Source organism: Opisthocomus hoazin, chromosome 7 (genome assembly GCF_030867145.1).
Source record: "Opisthocomus hoazin isolate bOpiHoa1 chromosome 7, bOpiHoa1.hap1, whole genome shotgun sequence".
NCBI lineage: Eukaryota > Metazoa > Chordata > Aves > Opisthocomiformes > Opisthocomidae > Opisthocomus > Opisthocomus hoazin.
In genome coordinates this window covers 42,298,725-42,319,299 of record NC_134420.1, presented here as the reverse complement: position 1 = coordinate 42,319,299, position 20,575 = coordinate 42,298,725, and the positions used below count along the sequence as shown (strand labels likewise).

The following is a 20,575-nucleotide window of genomic DNA, read 5'->3' as shown; positions in this document are numbered from 1 at the left end:
AAAAGGTAAAACTCATGGTTGGAGACAAAGACAGTTTAATAAGACAACAAAGTGAATGCTAATACTAATAATATTACTACTAGTAATGATAATAGCGAATATTCAAAACAAACTATATACAATACAATTTCTTCACCACTGAGCAGCAATTGTGGAATGCTGAACTACCATAAAAGTTTGAGCTCCTGGACCAGAGAGGATTCAAATGCCTGGAAATGAGAGAGGAAAGATTCCTGGCCCTCGGCCAATGCCCATTCATAAAGTGAGTATGACGACTATGGTATGGAATATTTCCATTGGCCAGCTTGGGCTATCTGTCTGGCTGTGCTCCCTCCCAGCTCCTGCCCACCTGCTTAATAGCTGAATATGAGAAACTGGAAAGAAGTCCTTGATTTCACAGAAACAACTGAAAACATCAGTGCTGTCAACATTCTTCTCTTACTAAATCCAAAACACAACAGCTACTGATAGGAAAATTAACTCTGTCCCAAGCAGAAAGCAGGACACCTAGGTATAACATATGCCAAGGGTTCTTGTCCTCCATCTATATTCTTTCTATTTTTACCAGTGTTGAACAGTATCTTCAGTGGCACACTTGTGGTAAACACTATGCTCATGGTTGATTATTGGCCATAGAAATCTGTCCTAGAAATCAGCAGCAATTCTGCGTATATCGATTCTTCTACGTAAGTCACTGCACTGTTTGCTTACATGATGCAACCAGCAAGAAAATAAACACATTAGGAGCTGTTCATTATTGCTCAAAATATCTCTCAGACAATTTATCTGACAATTAAAAAAAGAAATTCTGGAATTTTTTGCCTCATCACACTTTCCCCTTTGGAGTAGTAGACCCCATGTATCACTTACAGTACAGTAGCTGCTGGTCTGATTGACTTCAGTTTAAACTCTTGTTTTACTGGTGTTTCAACAAACCCTTTTGCTTCTGAATGCATGATGTTGCCATTTTTCTCCTCCCACACATAAATATGGTTAGGTATTTTTTGTTGCTTCTGATATATTATCGTACAAATTGCTACCAGCATCTCCCAGCCGAGACGAATTTTCTGATGTGCGGTTCTTGTCCTAGCTGTTTTTCAGTCGCATATCCTAGTTGACTAAAGGGCTTTATAGTTGTGGCATTTTGATATTCAGCACATACGACTGGTGAGCAATGAAGCAAATATGTAAAGCAGTTAGTGTTTCAGTATTGAATAACAGCACAGACTGATCAATAACATAATGGACAAAGAAATGATGAAACAGTGAGCCGTAAGTTTGTGTCAGTATGGCACCATATATATAAACGGCTCCCAGAGCTGTTTTTCCCCCCAAAATAGCCGAGATTGAGGTGTTGCAGGTCCAGTCCCTTGTGCCTTCTTAAAGAAACCACAACTGTTCAGTAGCAGTATAACAGATGTTCAAAAGAATCGTTCACAATCTAAATGTATGTGTGAGCAGATGTACCATTTCTACTGCACATAACTTTGGGGGAGAGGGAGTTCTAAAGAAAATCAATAATGAGCAGATACATATACGAATTACTCATGTAATTATATTTAAAAGGTAGATTAAGGTTCTTTGCTTCAGTGATTGTGGTTGAGACAAGAAGGACAAGTGATGAGAGGAGCTATTAGAGTAACCATGCACGACTGACTTGGCATGTACGAGTAGATCAATGAGAGGCAGAATAAGAGGCAGTAGAAGAGAGAAGCTTGTGCCAAAGCCTTAGTCCTGCCCTTTTCAGAGCATTTCACCAGACGCAAATGAAATGCAGTGCCATTAAATTAAAGGAATAAGTGAAATAAATAGACTGGTCTAAAAGACAGTGGGAAATTCTGTTTACCTATTAAGAAATTTGTTCAGTGACAGGAGTATTATAACGTTTATAACCCTTTCAAGAACATTACCGGCGTTGCCATAGGTGGGTGCTGTCTGGGAAAAATGATCTTGTGGGAGCCAAACGATTCTTCCAGTGACAACGTAACAACGTATGTAAAGAGCTGTAACTGGTGGGGAACTTTGTGCCTCAAGATGACCTCAGAAAGGAGTATGAGGGGTGTGTGGAAGACTCTCTTTTTCCCAAGAATGTGCCCACAAAAATGTATATGTAATTCCTACTTTGCCTTCATGATTTACTTTCACAATAGATAATCTTGTCTAATATTGTAATATTTGTCATTCTTTAAGCATCTATTTAAAAGGACTAGAAAGCTTTAGGAATCTTCTTTACTAGTACTAGAATTTTAAAGGCCTTGATAACTTGTTTGACTTTTCATATCTTTTTACAGACCATCATACCTCACATGGAGTAGCAGTGGACAATGAAAGAGTAAATAAAAAAATGGAACCAGTTAAGCGATAGTTCTGCTTTCTGGAACTCCAAAATGTTCTTTCTGTGATTTGTTATTGAATTTCCATATGCTTTTTGTCAGAAATATACAATTATTTAACTGGTTTCCATTAAAAATAATTTTAAAACTCTGAGATTTTCATCTCCAGCTCTGAAAATATTTTCAGTTTTTTTGATAAAGACCTTTACACTGATAATAGCAGCTCCATGGTTTCATTCTCACCTGCTTCTCTGCTTTTTGCCACTTACGCAGGCTGAAGGTCACTGTGAATATACAGAGAAATCCAGGACATAGTTCCTTTCCTTAGTCACATGTTGTAGGCTGTCAATATATGAAGAAGTAACAACAATTTTGGCCTATCTAGAGTGATTCTTGCACAGCTATCTACCAGTAGTCTCTCATAAAATTGATACCAAAGAACAGAAGGAGATTTGCAGTGTCACAACAGGTACTTCAATAGAATCTTTTGGAGGCTATTTTGACAAAATTACAGAGACCTGTCAGAAATTTCTGCAAGCTGGTTTGCAGATCTGTTAATTCAGTACACTCTGTTCCCCAGCTTACTGGAACTTGTTGGGAAATTCAAAAACATATAGGTGATGTGACCCCCATGGAGATGGCACCACCAAACTCTCATGTGAGTCTATGTGAGATTTGCCAGTCCTTTCTTTTCTCTACTCCCTCCCCCTCATTGACTCATACAGCAATTCATCTCTGGCTCACTAAGCAGGGAGTATAGTTTTCCCCTAGCTCTCCTCCTTTGCACTGCATAAGATGGATCAAGCAAATTGTGTCATGATACATTTGAGGCAAGTCATAGAAATGAAAAGAAACATCAGGGCTAAGTGATATAGAGCAAGGCCCAGAAAGGCCAGGTATAACAAGGCATGGCATTTCTTCAGAGAATATGAAACTTTCTGCACCTAAAAATTCAGAATCTTTCTTATTGTGCAGCTTTATAATTAGTACAATATGACATTTAGCATGATAATTTAAATTGCGTTTAGAATCACAGGCTTGCAGTCACATTTTACTGCTTAAGCTATACATAATCATCTATGCTGGCTGGATGTGGACACATGCACTCCCTCTTCCTGTCTCTAGCTTCCACTGGTTCAATATTGCCTCATACATTACAGAAAATTTTACATAAACATAGACTGAGGACATGTTTTCCAACAGCCACTGCTATTTGCCATCTAGACAAAGAGGATATAATTTTCATTGTCATTTGCTTAGAGCTGGTCATCATATTTCTGCTTTAGAAACTGCATCTGCTCTCCTCTAAATTACTGCCATCAATGCACTAAACAATGTAGCTCTGCATCTGACATATTGTGAGACAAAACAGAGAACAAAGCAGGGACAAAAATAAAGCATCTCTGTGAGGTGCAGGGGACAATCAATTAGTTTCGTTATCTGTTTTACATTCTGGTCACTGCTTTTAAAAAAGAGGACTACATAATACCATGGCAACAATTGGAACTGCAGTTCTTTATTATATAATCATTATGGATTCTTCAGCATTTCCTGAAAATTGATATAAAAAGTCACAGGAGTTGTACTACCTGCTATGCTGATTAAATGACAAGTTTGTAATTTACAAGTGTCTTATTGCCACGGGAAGGCAATCATACAACTCTGTTTTCAAACTCAAGGTTTTTGAAACATGCTGCATGATCTCTAGCTGGGCTGAAAGCTAAGATTAAATTGAAAGGATAGTATGTAGATTTTAGAACATGGTGTCGACATTTACTGGCCAATCAAATTTTGCAACTTTCCTGCATGATGGCAGATGTTGACCTTTCAAGCTTTCCCTATCTACATTCACGCATTACCTGCAGAAATTAACATTAACTTGCTTCTTGCTCCTTGCTGCTATTAATGTCAGCTGGGAACTGAGAATCATGAATTCATTTATTACACAGAGAGAAGACCTGTTTTATACTCTAAACACAGAAGGGTTGCTCTTGGGAGCTGGTATTTTTGGAAGCTGCTTCAGCTACCTTTGTGGTTGAGGGATAGCTGGGAGCTATGGTGTAGAAAATGTCACTGGGAACAAGAGCAGAAAAAGACAGCAGAGGACAGATTCAAGGAGAAACCTAGGGGCCAAATACTTGCAAACAGTATTGAATACAGAGAGCTTAAAGACTAAAACAAAACACTTAAAGCTATTCTAATGGAGTGCAAAACTAGATGCAAGGTAGCAGTGTCTCTTTAACTTGTTAACTGAACTATGAAAATGTAAACCTGCATAATATGCAGCCCGGTAACAAGAAGCTTCAGGGGATTACACAACTTTGCCTGAGGCTCTCTGATATTATACTCTGAGGGAAATATTAACATTGGTAGAGATGTCTTCTGCAATCTGACTAAGAATTTGATATAATTTCGGTCAACCGTGGAATCTTGTGCCTAAAAAGCAGGTGAAAAAAAAAAGAAGGGAATATTTTATGTCTTGTCCTTTCACTGACGTTCAGAGGAAAAGCTTCTTTTGGGTACCTAAAGAAATATTATCATCAGAAAGGAAAAGCTAATGTCTATAACTGTAAAAGTGCTCCTGCAAGCAACTAGTTTATATGTTACTTCTGGGAATAACTTTCCAGTGCAGTGGGTCACTATACTTCGAGTACCTATCAGTTTCATGCATGCATATTTCTAAACTTATAGTAATATACTTGAAAGATATATCTCATTAAACGACAAACGTTTGCAACTTACATAACTTCCAGACAGTTTTCCAAATAAACAAGGAAATCCTGCAGCCATAATTTTTCATGATGCAATAAGAAACATGTTCTAGGTGTTAATGAGAAGACATGATACATTCATCAAAGAAGAGGACATTTTTCTTAGCACTGCTTGGTCTCAAATTTCCAGAAATAGCAAATGCAAAATACTCTGAACATCAGCCAAGAGGAGCGAGTGTTTTGTATTGTTTTCCACCACTGAGAGTTATATTTATACTCATGCTGTGGTAAATGTCATATCTCTCAAAATTCATAAAACTAAAAGCATATTCACAAAAATCTTGAGCTAATGCATTTGGTTGAGGCAAAATTATCTTTGCCAACCTTGCAAAGAGAACTTTAAACTAGAAATGATGGCAGAGGGACATGATGACCTACAGTCAGGATGGGAATTCATGGGCTGCGTTAGTAAGCAAAAGGGCAGGCAGATGTGGATTTGAGAGTTTGTGAAACCAATGAAAAAAGGCTGAAGAGGTGCACCTCGAGTGTATGCACACAAATAAGAAAGCACCTACAGGACAGCACTATGGAGAAGGCAGATGAGGCCTTCTTCAGATTTCAGAAGCTTCTTGATTTAGGGCCCTGGTCCTCATAGGGGACTTCAACCACCCTGACTTGTGCTGGAGGATGGCATAACAGGGCACAAGCATTCTGGGAGGTTTCTAGAGAGCACTGATGAATATAACCTGATGTAGATGATCTAAGTGTCAATGGGGGGGGAAATACTCTGCTGGACCTTGTATTTGCAAGCAAGAAGGAACTGGATGGGGATCTTTAGACTAGGAACAGCCCTGACTGCAGTGACCATGTGTTGTGTGTTAACCACAGTAAGCAGCTAAGTGCCATACAGCTGCTTGCTCACTTCCACCCAGTGGGATAGGGAAGTGAATCACAAGGGTAAAACTGAGAAAACTTGTGGGTTGAGATAAAGACAGTTTAATAAGTAAAGGCAAAAAAAAGAGGGGAGGGGCAACAAAACTGAAAATACAAAATGATGCAAAAGCAATCACCCACCTCCAGCCAACCGAAGTCCAGTCAATTCCTGAGCAATGGCAATCCTAGAAAACTGCTTCCCGTGTTTTTATTACTGAGCGTGACATTATACTGTGTAGAATACCTCTTTGGTCAATTTGGGTCAGCTGTCCCAGTTGTGTCCCCTCCCAGCCTCTTGCGCACCTCCACCTACTCTCTGTGGGGTGCAGAGCATGAAACAGAGCCTTGAAGCTGTACAGACACTGTTCAGCAATAGCTAAAATGCTGATATATTATTAACAGATTTGGTCACAAATCTAAAACATAGCACCAATAAGGGCTGCTGTGAAGAAAATTAACTCCATCCAAACCAGACAGTACACCATGAGATGCTAGAGTTCAGGATCCTGAGAGGAGGGAACAAGCAAAACAAGAGGATCACAGCCCTGGATTTCAGGAGAGCCGACTTTGTTCTATTCAGAGACCTGCTTTGAAGAATGTCATGGAAGGCAGTTTTGCAGAGAAGAGAGGTCTAGGGTAACTGGCTGATTTTTCAAGGATCATCTCCTCCAAACTCTAGAATGGTCTATCCCAATGTGAAGAAAGTCAAGAAAGATGACAAGATGAATGCATGGATGAATAAGGAGCTCCTGACAAAACCAGGACATATGTAAAAAAGTATACAAAAGATGGAAACAGAGTCAGGAATATGGAAACACTTTCCAAGTGTGCAGGGTTGGGTTTAGGAAAGCAAAAGCCCACCTGGAGCTAAGGCTGGGAAATGATGCAAAGGGCTACAAGCAGGGTTTCCACAGGTAAGCCAGCATGAAAAGGAAGACTAAGCAAAAAGTGGGTCCACTGCTGAATCGGGCAGATGACCTGGTGAGAAGGGATATGGATAATGTCTTCTTCATATTTGTCTTTACTGGTAAGAGTTGCCTTCAGGAATCCCAGATCTCTGACACCATTGGGGAAGTCTTGAGCAAGGAAGATGATGAGAATCAGATAAGGGAATAGGTAAACAAACTGAGCATAAACAAATCAATGGGACATGATGGGATGCACTCCTGAGTGCTGAGGAAGCTGGCTGATGTCATTGTGAGGTGATTCTTGATTATCATTGAAAGGTTCTGGTGGTCTGTAGAGGTTGATGAAGACTGTAAGAAAGTAAAAGTTACTCCTATTTTCAATAAGAGGAAGAAGAAGGAACCAGGGAACTACAGGCCAGTCAGCCTGACCTTGATCCCTGGAAAGGTGATGGAGCAAATCCTTCTGGAAGCCATTTACAAGCTTATGAAGGGCAAGAAGGTGGTTTGCAGTAGGCAGTATTGACTTAGAAAGCAGAAATCGTTCCTGAGCTACCTGATATCCTGTGATGAGGTAACTTGTCAGTGGATAAGAGAAGAGCAGTGGACGTTTATCTTGACTTTAGCAGGGTTTTCAACACTGTCTCCTGTAACACCCTCATTGACAAGCTGATGAAGAATAGCTTAGATAAATGAGGAATGAAATGGGTTGAAAAATGGCTGAACTGCTGGGACAAAATAACTGCAGCACAAAGTCCAGCTGAAAGCCAGTCACTGGTGGCTTACCTCAGGGTTTTACCCTGGGGCCAATACTATTTAACACCTTCATGAATGACACGGATGATGGGACAGAGCACACCCTCAGCAGATTTTCAGGTGATGCAAAACTGACAAGTATAGAGGAAGGGGACAAACGCAGATTGCTGTAATAAAAACACAAGCTGAGTCCATGCCATCATATGCCACAGACAGGACTGTCTGAAGCATCAGATGTGGATGCTGCTGTTCAGACAGACCTTGACAGGCCAGCAAATGGGCTGACAGGAACCTCAAGAAGTTCAAGTGCAAGGGAAATGCAAAGTCTGCATCTGCGGAGGAAGAACCCTGTGCACCAGTACACATTGTGCTCCCACAGTCTGGAAAGTAGCTTTGCAGAAAAGGAGCTGAGTTTCCTGCTGGACAAAGAATTCCAACGGTATCATGGGATAAATTAGGAAAAGCACCACGATCAGGTGCAGGAAGCGATAATTGCCCTCTTCTCAGAATTGATGAGGCCACATCTGGAGTGCTGTGTGCAGTGCTGGGTTCACCAATACAAGTCAGACATTTTAATATGGAGCAAGTGCAGCAAAGGGCCACTAAGGTGATCCAGGGCTTGGAGCATCGGTCAAACTGGGAGAGGCTGAGAGAACTGTGACTGTTTAGACTGGAGAAGAGGAAGCTTGGGAGCAAAGGGGTTATCAGTATGTGTAAATATGTAACAAAAGGCAATAAAGAAGACAGAGCCAAACCCTGCTCAGTGGTACCCAGGGAAACGACAAGAGGCAGTGGGGCAGTGGACACAAACTGAAATACAAATAATTCCATTTAATCGTATGAAAAGTTTTTTTACTATGAAGGTGACCGAACTCTGCAGCAGGTTGCTGAGAGAGGTTGGTGAGTCTGCATCCCTGGAGACATTTGAAACCTAAGTGGACGTGATCCTGAGTGCCCTGCTGCAGTTGTCCCTCCTCTGAGCAGGGAGACTGGACTAAATGGTGATCTCCAGAGGTCCCTAAATGGATTCTGTGATTCTGTGAAAACTGAATGATCAAACTAAGATCAGACTGAGTCAAAGTCCAAGGCTTCTCATCAGAGTCCTGCACGGTGGACTTCCAGTTGGGTTCGCTCAAACACCAGCGTACTAAGTCAAACTTGGGATGCAAAGTCCAAGAAGACACTCTGATCCTAGCAATAGGCAGCCATTACCAAGCTGCCTGTCTGTCCATCCTTATTTGCACCTGTGTCAGTGCTATTCCTCCCTGCTAGCACTTAATGCATTAATCACATCAATGGACAATGTGCACTACTGCTAACTCTCCAAAAAGAAAAGATGCAGAGACACATGAATGCCTCAGCACTCTCTTCTTTTTACTGGTAGCTCAAGAATTTATGAAAAATTAGTAATTCTTAATATTATACCAGGTAGAGATGGATTGGTTTGGGAGCTGCAATTCCCCTAAAGCCATCCCAATGGTTAATTGTCAAATCCCAACAGGACCCATTAAACCTAGTTAGCGCTACCGTTACAGAGGAGCAATAACATGTTTGTTGTGAAATTGTCAGAGTCTGAACTGCAGCTTATTCTGTAGAAGCCTGATTGATAGCAATTGTATTGGTAATTGAATTCTTTCCTGTAGGGGCTATCAGTAAGGACAGGATAGAATTTCAAGAAGGGGATAGCTATGTTAATGATTAATTGAAACATTTATTCTTACGTCAAAAACAAAGATTTATAGACGTGATGTAAATGTGCGTGCTTCGGGGCTTAAGTCAATTAAACAGATGAAATAGGAATAAGCTGCCTTTGTTTGGCAGCTTTTCCCACAACTGTTCTCCTGCAAATTTTTTCTGAAACAGCCGGGAAAATGTTCTGTGACAGTGTATGGCCTAGGAGGTCTTCCAGTGTTCTGTGGACTAATGATGTGGTGTCTCAGATAACAAAAATAATAGCAACAACAAAAATAATATAAAATTAAATGTTCAAATTTAATCTGATTATATTACTATTGACTACTTATTTGAGGCAAGTGTAAAGCTGGACTATGTTACTGTGCAAAATACAAAGACTTGTTTGTGTGTTAAGAAACAGTGGTGTACATTTAATTTATTGTTAATAACTAATTCCTACCAGCATTATAGAGACATGTAGTATATTATGATTTTAGTCTGCAGTCTATCCTTTCTCAAACAAAATCAGAGCTTGTTTTCCAGTTTTCAAGCAAGAGAGAATAGGCTGACTACCAACTTGGGTTGTGAAATTTGTTAAGAATGGCTAACACCATTTCTAGGGGCAGAATGAAGAATGCATGCTCATTAGATACAGCTACTGTCTCTGTGGCTCATGTCAGAAGTCTTTACAGCATCTCCTCAATGTACATTCACCTGCCTCAGACAATTCCATCATGGAAGTGCCCTAGATGATATCCATATCACCAAATATTGCCATATTGTCCTTCCACAAACACTGGATTAAGTTAGCAGGATTCTGCAGCTACTTTCTGCCTCCTGGATGCCAGAAGTCAGCAACAATAGCAGCAAATCTTTAATGTGCTGAGGCAGGCTGATAACTTCTTCACACCTGTAAAATGGAATATTAGAATAGTTCCTAAACAAATATATGTCGTGGATGAGAATATGCATCTGTTGTCTATAGCATCTTTTAAGACCCTATGGGCATGTATCATACAGTAGCTGCCTGATACTGTAGCTAAAGAAACAACTGGCTTTACAAGGCATTGGGTGTCTTCTTTACAGTGCGCTTTCCCTCCCATACAATCCCTAACATAACAGATTGTGTGGGCATCTAACATGGGCACCTATCCAGTGCACAGAAAGGGTTTATTACTGACCTTGAAATTAAAATTTTTCTTCCAGCAGGAGGAACAGTAAGAAATATCTCTTGCCATACCACTCACCTCTGCAAGGTCACCCTGCAATGGACACCACTAAGAAGCTGACAGTCTTTATCACCAGAAATAAAAAAATGAAGTCTCCAAAAAGTTCAGAGAGAAGAAACACCAGGCAATTCTAAATTATCCATAGCTAGTTTGCAAACATGGTTTCTTTTCATCTAGAATGGGAGTACCTGACAAAATTATTACAGAAAAGTGTCACTTGGAAGTTACAGTTTGTCTTACTATACAAAAAAAAACCCTAAATGCTTTTGGGATACAGTGGTCATATACAGCCTCAATATACGACTCCCAGTGCCCCTGACCATCTGGCCTGTCACTACAAAAGTCTGTCTCAAGGAAGAATAACGGAAAAAGACCTCTGCTCGAACCTCCAAGGCCTCCACAATCACAGCTGAGTTCTCTTGCCAAGTGAAGTTTTTATATTTTCTGCTTGGATACACTGAATAATCAATCTTTGACTTTACAGGTAGTTTACAGCCTGCAGTATGTAGACACCTTCCTGTGTAGTTCACGAAAACTTTTGGCGTTGGTGAGTGATTTCCAGGAGAATGAAGAAAATATTTTGAGTGTTTGCAAGCACCTGTTTTATTTCTGAATGTTAGAGACCGCTCTAGTGGCTGTCTCACGTACTTCTTGGGCAAAACTTATATTGGCCTCTCCTGCTCAGTCAGTATTTGCTCTCCAGCCATCTCTGCTCTCCATTCATTATACACTGTCAGTTTACTGCTATACCCCAGGAAAATGACAACAAATGTACATGTTAGAGATGTTTGGTGGGACCTCAGCAAGGATGTGACAAGATAGTTTTAGCTTGACAGGTCTTTGGGAAGAGGATACAATGTCAAAACATTCAGTCTAGAGGTCAACAAGTCTTGAAGGGAATGAACTACTTACATGTGCAATTTCAGAAAGCCCAGTGCTACAGTTCTAGAACAGGAATCTAATCCACGTTTATAATCTAAACTAATCTCTAACCCAAAATTCCATATAAAGTTAACCAAATTGGACTGTTCTAGCATCTTACTCTTTCTCAGAATGGTATACTAATTCACTTGCCCCATAATTTTTCACTGTGGTCCCAACCTTGTTTCTGAAGTAGTTTATCAGGTCCATAGCATTTTGTTGTTTGTCTAACATTATTTAGTTTCTGCTCTGAATTCTTCGAAGTTTCCCAACTCAAAATCCACAACTAGTCCCACTTGAAAAGGTAATTAACCACACTGTGAGCCATTTATCAGCTTAGGAAGTGTAAAAAGTATATTGTACACGGACTATATAAGCATAAGAAAATACAAAACAACTAATTTATAAGCAACCAATATTTACAGTTCTTAATAAAATCATAACCATTTCTGAAAATTTCCTTTCATATTTTTCAACATCTAAAGGTGATAGGTTTCTGTAAAAAACATGCTTTCTAATAAAGCTGAATTTAAAATAAACCTAAATGTTGAAGAAAGCTATCCATAGTGCACAGAGATGACTATTGACATAAGACCAACAACTACAACAATAACTAGAATTCAACGATTCAGACCATCAGAGTCTGATTGTTTAGGGCTTGATTAGTAACAGCTAATGCTTTTGTCTTTACTGTGCAATTCCACCAACACAATAGATCATAAATTCCTGCAGAAAATGGAAATGAAAGTGCACATTATTTATCAGTTACTGTTTGACCTCATTTGTCTTGGAAAGAAGGTAAGCAAGTCATGTTCTGCTGGCCATGTTTAGGATGCTAGCTAATACGACACTGCTAAAAGAGTATAGTGCTGTATTTTTAATAACTAATCATGAAAAAGAAAAGATAAAAGCACATAGGAAAAACTGTAGTGAAGTAATTTTAAAATATAGTGTGAAAGACACTCTGGAATTTTCTCGTAGTTTTTAGTAAGTTTGCAGCTGAACTGTCATCCATCCACCACAATGCAGTCTATAGCATATATATGTCATTTACCCTTGATTATATTTCTAATGATAGCATATCTTCTCATGTGGTATTTTATTATGAAGCTGACAATCTGTTTTGTCTGCCCGGACCTGTTTAAGCAAAAATTTAAGTCACATTCTGATTTGAAATATTTTAAAAATGCACTACTTTTCTCTCTCCAGAAACCAGATCCTGTCTCTATTTCTCTGACTAGCCTTTATTTCATGTTATTGAGAAAAATTTCAGAGCTGTTTTTTAAACTCTTGTATGTTTTAGCTCTCATTTTTTGTTCATTCACTTTTTAGAGGCTATGACGAGATAACAGCACTGGAGACTACCAAGGATTAGCAGCTGCATGACTGTCATATAGTCCAAGAATAGGAAAGGAAAAGAAGCTGTTTTCACTTCCAGGCTGATTAAAGCTATGTTAAACTTCATGAAAATTATTACCTTATATGTTGCAAATCAGATTTGTGATTTTTACTTTGTTTTGAAAACAGAATGAGATGTAAGGACAAGACCTCGAATAATGCCTGACATTTACCTCTCTTGCCTGCCTGACAGAGTGATCACTTTAAATTTGAGTGCATAAAAAGAGGACCTTATATCTTACATAAACACAGCAGCTGTGTGGCATTTATCATCAAACCGAAACACAGTTAAGTTGACCAAAAATGTCATAAAACCATCAAGTAGTTCACTATAGTTTCTAAAACGTTGATAAATTCTAAGAAATTGTATTTTTCTTTGAACCTTTTGAACCTAATAATTCTGCAGGAAGAGGCTTCTTGCTATTTGAAAATTATGGGGAATTCCTTCCTGGGATTTGTCTCTAAGAGTATTTTTCTGAGAATGAAATTAGCTGATATTGAGAGTTACGAGCTCTTAAAAGTACTAAAGATGAGAATGAACAATAATATCTGTCACCGATCATTTGCTTTTGAGCAAATGGATTTTAGGTAACTATTAGTTTTATGAATTATGAGTAACCATGTTTGCTGAGTCTTAGGGGTCACAGTCTGTACCCTCCTATAGATTTTACTGTGTGGTCTCCAAGGTGACAAGTAGTTATTCTGATAATTATTTGGGATAACCATGGTATCAATGCAGTGACTTTCAAATACTTGTTTTAAAATTAAATAAAGCTTTTATAAAATGGTAAAGATTTTTACATACTGCAATCTATCCTGAAAGAGGTTTTATGTCTAAAAACCTTAAAGATATCATCCAAAAACAATTAAGACAGAGCTAATTATAGAGTAGCTATGAGCTGTTCTTGAGCAAATTATGACTATAATTTATGTGCTTCTATATTGTTGCATGCTAGCAACAGACATGACCTTCTAATATTGAAGATAAAATTTTGTCTTTCTTTCATTGCTTAGGGGAAAGCTGCCAAGATTAGACCCCACTAGCCTTTGTCAGGACTGATACAGCTTACAAAGCAGACATCTATTTGAAGACACTGCCATCAGCCTGAGTTTATGGCAAACAGAATTCTTTAGAATTATGGCAAATCTTTCACTGACTTAGATAACAGTGGCAATTGTGAATGTTTGTGGTTTTTTTGTTGTTTTTTCGTTTTTTTACTTTACTCTTCATCACTTTTGTGTATAAGCTTTCTCTTCTTAACAAAGTACAAATACACATCATGAGAGTTCGTATTTCATAGGCAATCTCTTTAAAACATGAAATTTGCTATTGGTGTGAAAGAGTTTTTCTACTAAATAAAACTGCAGCTAATGTTAGACAACATTGCAAGAAATCTGATTTTGTGTTTGAGGTTGTGAAACTAAGAAAGACAAATAATACTTAGGAAATAAGGGGAAAACTTCCTGTCTGTTATGAAGTAGAGCCAAAGAACTTCTACTCCTTGAGTCATTGATCTTCTCAGCAGATTTAGACTGCCCAGAGGGGCACATCATATTCACCATCTCCGGAAATGTTATTTATAAGTTCATTGTTGGGTTGGTAAAACTTCCCCTTCTAGCTCTTGCAAGAAAAGCTGGGAAGGTATTTATCTTCAAAGGAACAGTGACAATACTTGAATATAACTCTACTTTATAGCTGTAAATTTTTTTATAATAAAGTACACATTGCATTTAATGTTATTCTGTTCAAGATAGTTTTATTTTCTTTCATACGAATGTCTTCCCTTTGATTATAAAGCTGCAGACTAAGACTAAACTGTGAAACTGAGACATTTGTACTTTTTCTATATCACTTTGATGGAACTCATTAGAATTCTTTTATCACTGTTGTTCTTATGTCTCACTCTCACACTTCTGTTTTAAGTGTCTGTATATTCAGGAGTTAAAGAATCTGACTCTCACATAAGTAAAATTGTCAAAGGAGCACATTTTTTGGAAATCTGTTTTCTTCCTTTCCAGAAAAGACAGTAAATTTGGGCATCATCTCAAGCAAGCCTCTTTGGTTTTCTGTTTATCAGCTTTTACATTTGCAAAATATGACTACTGACAAAACTTCTTTTATATAACTCTTTGTGATCTGAAGGTAGAAAGTTTTACATAAAAGATATTTATTGCTTAAATTTAATGTTGGAACAGAGTCGTATTTGATCTTATTCTGCTCTTATAGTTGGCATTGAATTGATTCCTAGATGTCAATATCAGGCTTCCACATATGTCACTGGATGCTAGATATGGTCCCAGAGCTCTTGTAAAAGAAAGGCACTGTCATACTGCGAGAAGAGTTCTGGAGCCCTTCTAGTTGCAGCTATCTGGAAGAGAAATATTAGGGTGAACAGAGGTAGTAGTGGCTAAAAAGGGAGGGAGGACAAAACCAAGTTGCCTTGGGTTCTGAAATGTCCCAGAGTTACCTCTCTGGGTTGTATTATTTCTAATAATACAGTGTTAATCTAATAATACAGTCCTGTATTATTTCTAAATATGACCATACACCTCAATTCTGTAAAATGTCAACAGAAGAAGGTTACTTATTGACATGATGTTTCAGGTCACCTTATTTAGGTGAGCACACTAACTTGTGTTCCGTCCTACCATAGCTTTTTATGCATTTGACAAGATAATATCACTGAAAGACATATTTACAAATCACACAAGCAGAACGCAGATTTCCTCTCCGGAGACAAGTGGACATGAGTGATCTTCTTCAGAAGGAATGAGGATTGCCCTAAGCCCTAAACTACTCTGATAATCTGATGAGATGAAAGATATCAGGTTGCAGTCCCTCAGACTGAGACTATGAAACTTTGTCTCTCATGAGTTGGAACAGCATTGTAATTACTGCCTTGTGATTCAAGAGCTGAGTGATAGCTGTTTTATGTTTTCTTGTGTTTCTTAAAGGATGAGCTCTGCTCAGGTTCCTGACGTTGTAGGTGTGTACTCTCCATCAGTTTGGACAGTTAGCACAGATACCCAGATTCATTCCACATCACCAAGGTGCTTAAACGAGTGGCCTGGTCTTCCCAGACTTCCTTGCTGGTCAATGGAATAAAATATTCCTTCAAAACCGAGTCTTCTCGACCTGCCTCCTTTCTCTGTTAACTGATGATGACGGTAACTAGGCTCCTAACTTAGATTACATGCATCATTTAAAAAGAGACAGAATGAACTGGAGCTTTGACATGTAGTTTGAATCAGGTTTGTAGATGAGGCAGAAGTTCACACGTCTCTGGGTTTGACTTGTCGTATTAATTAGTATTAGTCTGCTCATGTGAATTTTCTGATGCAGTTGTATTTAGCACTGCCAGGTTCAGAAGTATACCAATGAAGTCTGAGACGTGGTTTAGCAAACTCTTGTCTGCAGAGAATGAAAGTCAGGATAACTAAATTGTTACAATGTATTAGAAACTACTGTTAGAATTTCTGGGGGTGTGTTGAAAGAGACCAGAGATTGTAAAAAGAAAAAACATATTTGGCAATCTTTGGTTTGAAAACACCTTACAAAAATATGTACATCCATGATAGGGAAGGTTTAAATGGTTTTGTAACATTGTAATTTCAGACACAAGCCACAGACTAGACAGCAGCTCTAAATCCTAGAATGGAGGAAAAGAGGGAGCAGTTATTCAGATACTTTTTCCTGGAAAGTGTCAGAGAATCACAGAATGCTGTAGGTTGGAAGACACCTTTGGAGGTCATCTTGTCCAACACACCTGATCAAGAAGGGTCAGCTAGGTCAGGCTGCCCAGGACCATGTCCATACGACTTTTGAATGTCTCCAATATTTTGCAAATATTGCTTATTTTATTACTGTTTTCTTTGGTTGGGATTGATATAGAGAGCTTTGTGTTTAGAGCTTTTTCATGAGATCCAGTTGAAATTGTTAAATGTGTTAGAACTTATAAAAAGATTGAGGTAAGCTTCTGTTAGACTCCTAAAAAACACACGGCTTTTATAAAGACAGTATTGTATGTTCATATTTTAGTTTAAATATTTTGTACAAAGGAGTTAGAGGAAAAAAAGTATTGTGTTCGCAAGTATTTGAAAATGTTTCAAAACACAATTTTTATTGGTTTTCAGTTCTCTGTATTGTTATTCCACTGTCTAATTACTACTTTTATGAAAGTACTTTTAATTACCATTAAACTCATAATTTCAAATAAAATAAAATCATCAAATCATGTCTTACATGTTACAAGAGACGCTGGCTGGTTCTTCAAAGTGCAGTTACTGTTCTCTGGTAGAGCAATATAACCTGGTCCAACAAAAATAACCAATTCAAGAAACTCTCTGTAAATCTTATATAGGGACTAAAAAGTTCAGCAGGTTCACTGCAGGGACTCAGTAAATCTCTACAGAACTGAAAGACCTTGAGATATCTTGAGACTGCTGTCATTCAGTTCTTGACTTTACTGATAAATGACAGTGCCTGTGTAAAATAATAGCAGGAATCATTTTACTGCCTCTATTTCTATGTTGATGAAGGGACAGGAAAATGTATGTTCCTTGGTGTAAATTTGGAAAATTATCAAAAAGTCAGATGGTCAACAATATTATAGGGTTGCTGCTTAATACTTTATAAAAGTGAAATAATTTCTTACTACTACTGTTAGCCTGTTCTAAGCACAATCTAATTCAGCATAATTAACATTGAACAACTATCTCCCATTCATTTTGTATAAGCTATTTAACTACTGAGCTCATACACAAAGCCAAACTCTTAATTTACATTTGTATGTTGGGGCATAATTTGATTCACCATTTCTCCCATTTTCCACAAAATGTGTTAATGACATGTATAAAATTGATGAATACATATTCAAAAAGCCTAAGCCCAGATCTGAAGAATGCCTATTTGGCTGCAGCATGTAAGACATATCTATAGCTGTTGGAGAAATGTCATTTCCTGTACGAGCTTTGCTAATATAGTACTTGTCATCCTAAGCTTCTTTTTGCTGTGCAGATGGTCAGCCTATTGTATCTGCAAACTTTCTCGATAACCGTTAAAAGACCAGGCTATGTCATGGCATTTTCAGAGTTCTTATCACCCAATCAAGCTAAAAACACCAAAAAAGCATTTTTTCTTGCAATATTGCAACACCCCTGTTTCTGCCCCAGATGGAGATGAAACTAAAGTGTGATTTCAAAAATGGCAAAGAAAATGTGTGACAGACAGAAATGACAAGGCTTTGTCTAAAGCTGGTGACACAATAATGTGAAATGCCTTCCCATTGTCCCTAAGCAATATGTGTAGGTTTAGCTATGCTATATTACTTGAACATTTGTTAAGCTCAATTGGACCATAAGCAGAGAAGACTCACATCATCTGCACGTGTGTATTAGTCTCTCAAGCTGCGAGACAACTGCACGTATGTTTGTTTTTTTCCCCCCATGATTCTGATATCTGTGAATCTAGGAGGCCAAATGTAGCAGTATAAAAATGACTCAGTCATTCAGATGGCAATGGTGCTACCCCAGGCAAGTATTTCACCTTTTTCAGTTCAGAAGAATATAAAGCTATACCAATAAAGTCCTGAATTTATGGAAATAAATTTGAATCACAGAATCATAGTATCACAGAATCATAAAATCGTACAATGCTTTGGATTGGAAGGAAACTTCAGAGGTCATTTAGCCCAACCCCCTGCATTGAGCAGGGACTTCTTCAACTAGACCAGGGTGTTCGGAGCCCCACCCAACGTGACCTTCCATGTTTCCAGGGATGGGGCCTCCACTACCTCTCTGGGCAACCCATTCCAGTGTTTCACTACCCTCAGGGTAAAAAATTTCTTCTGTATATCTAGTCTAAATCTACCCTCTCTTAATTTAAAACTATTACTCCTTGTCCTGTCACAACAGGCCTTGCTAAACAGATTGTCCCTGTCTTTCTTATAGGCCCCCTTTAAGTACTGAAAGGCTGCTATAAGGTCTTCCCGCAGCCTTCTCTTCTCCAGGCTGAACAACCCCAGCTCTCAGTCTTTCCTTGTAGGAGAGGTGCTCCAGCCCTCGGATCATCTTTGTAGCCCTCCTCTGGACCTGCTCCAACAGTTCCATGTCCTTCTTGGGCTGAGGGCTCCAGAGCGGGACACAGTACTCCAGGTGAGGTCTTACCAAAGCAGAGTAGAGTGGCAGAATCACCTCCCTCGAACAGCTGGCCAAACTTCTTTTGATGCAGCCCAGGATACAGTTGGTCTTCTGGGCTGCAAGCGCACATTGCTGGCTCATGTCCAGCTTTTTCATGTCCAGACTTCTTCAGTAAAGTTCTTTTAAGTAGATATCAGGAGAAAAAAAATCAGAATTAATAAAGTCAGAGGTTTTAACAAGTATCCTGTTGTTGTTAAAAAATCAGCTGGACAGTGCCCGAGTAACCTGATCCACTTCTGACCTGCTCTGAGTTGGGTGTTGAACTGGAAGACCTGAGGTCCATCCCAGTGTAAATTATTCTGTGAGTTTACGATTCCATGCAAGTAGAGTGCATGAAGCTCTTTATCTGTTTGTAGTTGTTGACTACACTAATACTACTTCTACCTAAATGCTTGATAAACAAATTACTTAAATTTTCATGGATAAATAATTATGGATAACAATATCAAGCAAGAAATCTAGGAAACACTTGTTGATGTTGCTTTGCCAGGTAACTCAGAAAACCATTCTATTTCAGAGAACGGTTGTCTGCGTTTGTCTCAGTCCTAAAAGAGAAAAAAGTTTTTAATACGTAAACTTAAAGATGCTGCCTTTCTGTAAATGGGGTGATATGGAAATGCCTAAAAATTCTTTTAGCTCTTCTTCTGAACCAGTGCCTTTCACTTTACTCTCAGGGAAAAAAAAAAGAAAAGCTGATTTCTCAAAATTTTCTTAGCGAACTGACATCACAGTCAAATAATCCCCTCCAATAAATTTCCATCTTCAATGTTTAACTTACCATCTGTTCAGTCCTACCTGGAGCCCTCTAAACAAATGAAATGGATCAAAAGCCAACTATTTTTTACTGTTTCTCTAGGCATGAATGTGTATCTATATGTATATACATATATACCTAATCTTTCAAACATCTCTCACTTAACCAAAGAAAACAAAATACTGACCTTAGAATATCATGGGATGGCATATAATGTTATAGCAATCCAATTCATAGTGCTGACTTGTGTAAATAATTCTGTGTGTAATGTTACTTAAGCATGAAATGAAGGGACTGAAAAAATTTGATTTCACCATTTAAGAGGTATTTATATTCTATGTAAACACCTTTTTGTCTACACAGATCTCCAGTATAAAGCCAAAGACATGGCTGTTAAAACTCTCTGGATCATTGTTAAGCGGGGAAAGAACACTGGCATTGTTGTGGTGATTATTTGTTACCAGCCATCTTCTCAACAGGATGCAGAGGATGAAGGCTGGCAGCCAGAGGACTTCTGCTGTTTGTGGAAAGCCTCATCTGCACAGGGGATTTCAACCATCCAGACATCTACCAAGTCAACACAGTGTAGTGCAAGCAAGCCAGGAAGATTCTGTGCTGTGTTGATGACAATTTCCTAAGGGAAATCCCAGAAGGACTAGCCAGCCTAAGTAGCTGGCTAACATTAGCCAGCTAAAGCTGACATTAAAACTCCTAATATTATACCCATCCTCCTTAAATACAAAAAGGAAGATCCACAGATCCA

The 20,575-nt window shown here is 38.5% G+C and overlaps 1 long non-coding RNA gene across 5 annotated transcripts in view; it reads left to right on the top strand.

The window, feature by feature from the left end:
- Nucleotides 1–20,321, top strand: part of LOC142361951 (uncharacterized) — a 42,919-nt gene extending 22,598 nt beyond the window's left edge. For 2 of the 5 annotated variants that reach the window (XR_012764541.1, XR_012764540.1), the window contains exon 3: nucleotides 20,176–20,321. This is a non-coding gene — a long non-coding RNA (uncharacterized LOC142361951). Of the gene's footprint in view, nucleotides 1–12,794; nucleotides 12,969–12,989; nucleotides 13,542–20,175 lie in introns of those variants that run through there. The other 3 variants (XR_012764543.1, XR_012764542.1, XR_012764544.1) reach the window with 2 other exon arrangements.
- Nucleotides 20,322–20,575: the final 254 nt, after the last annotated feature.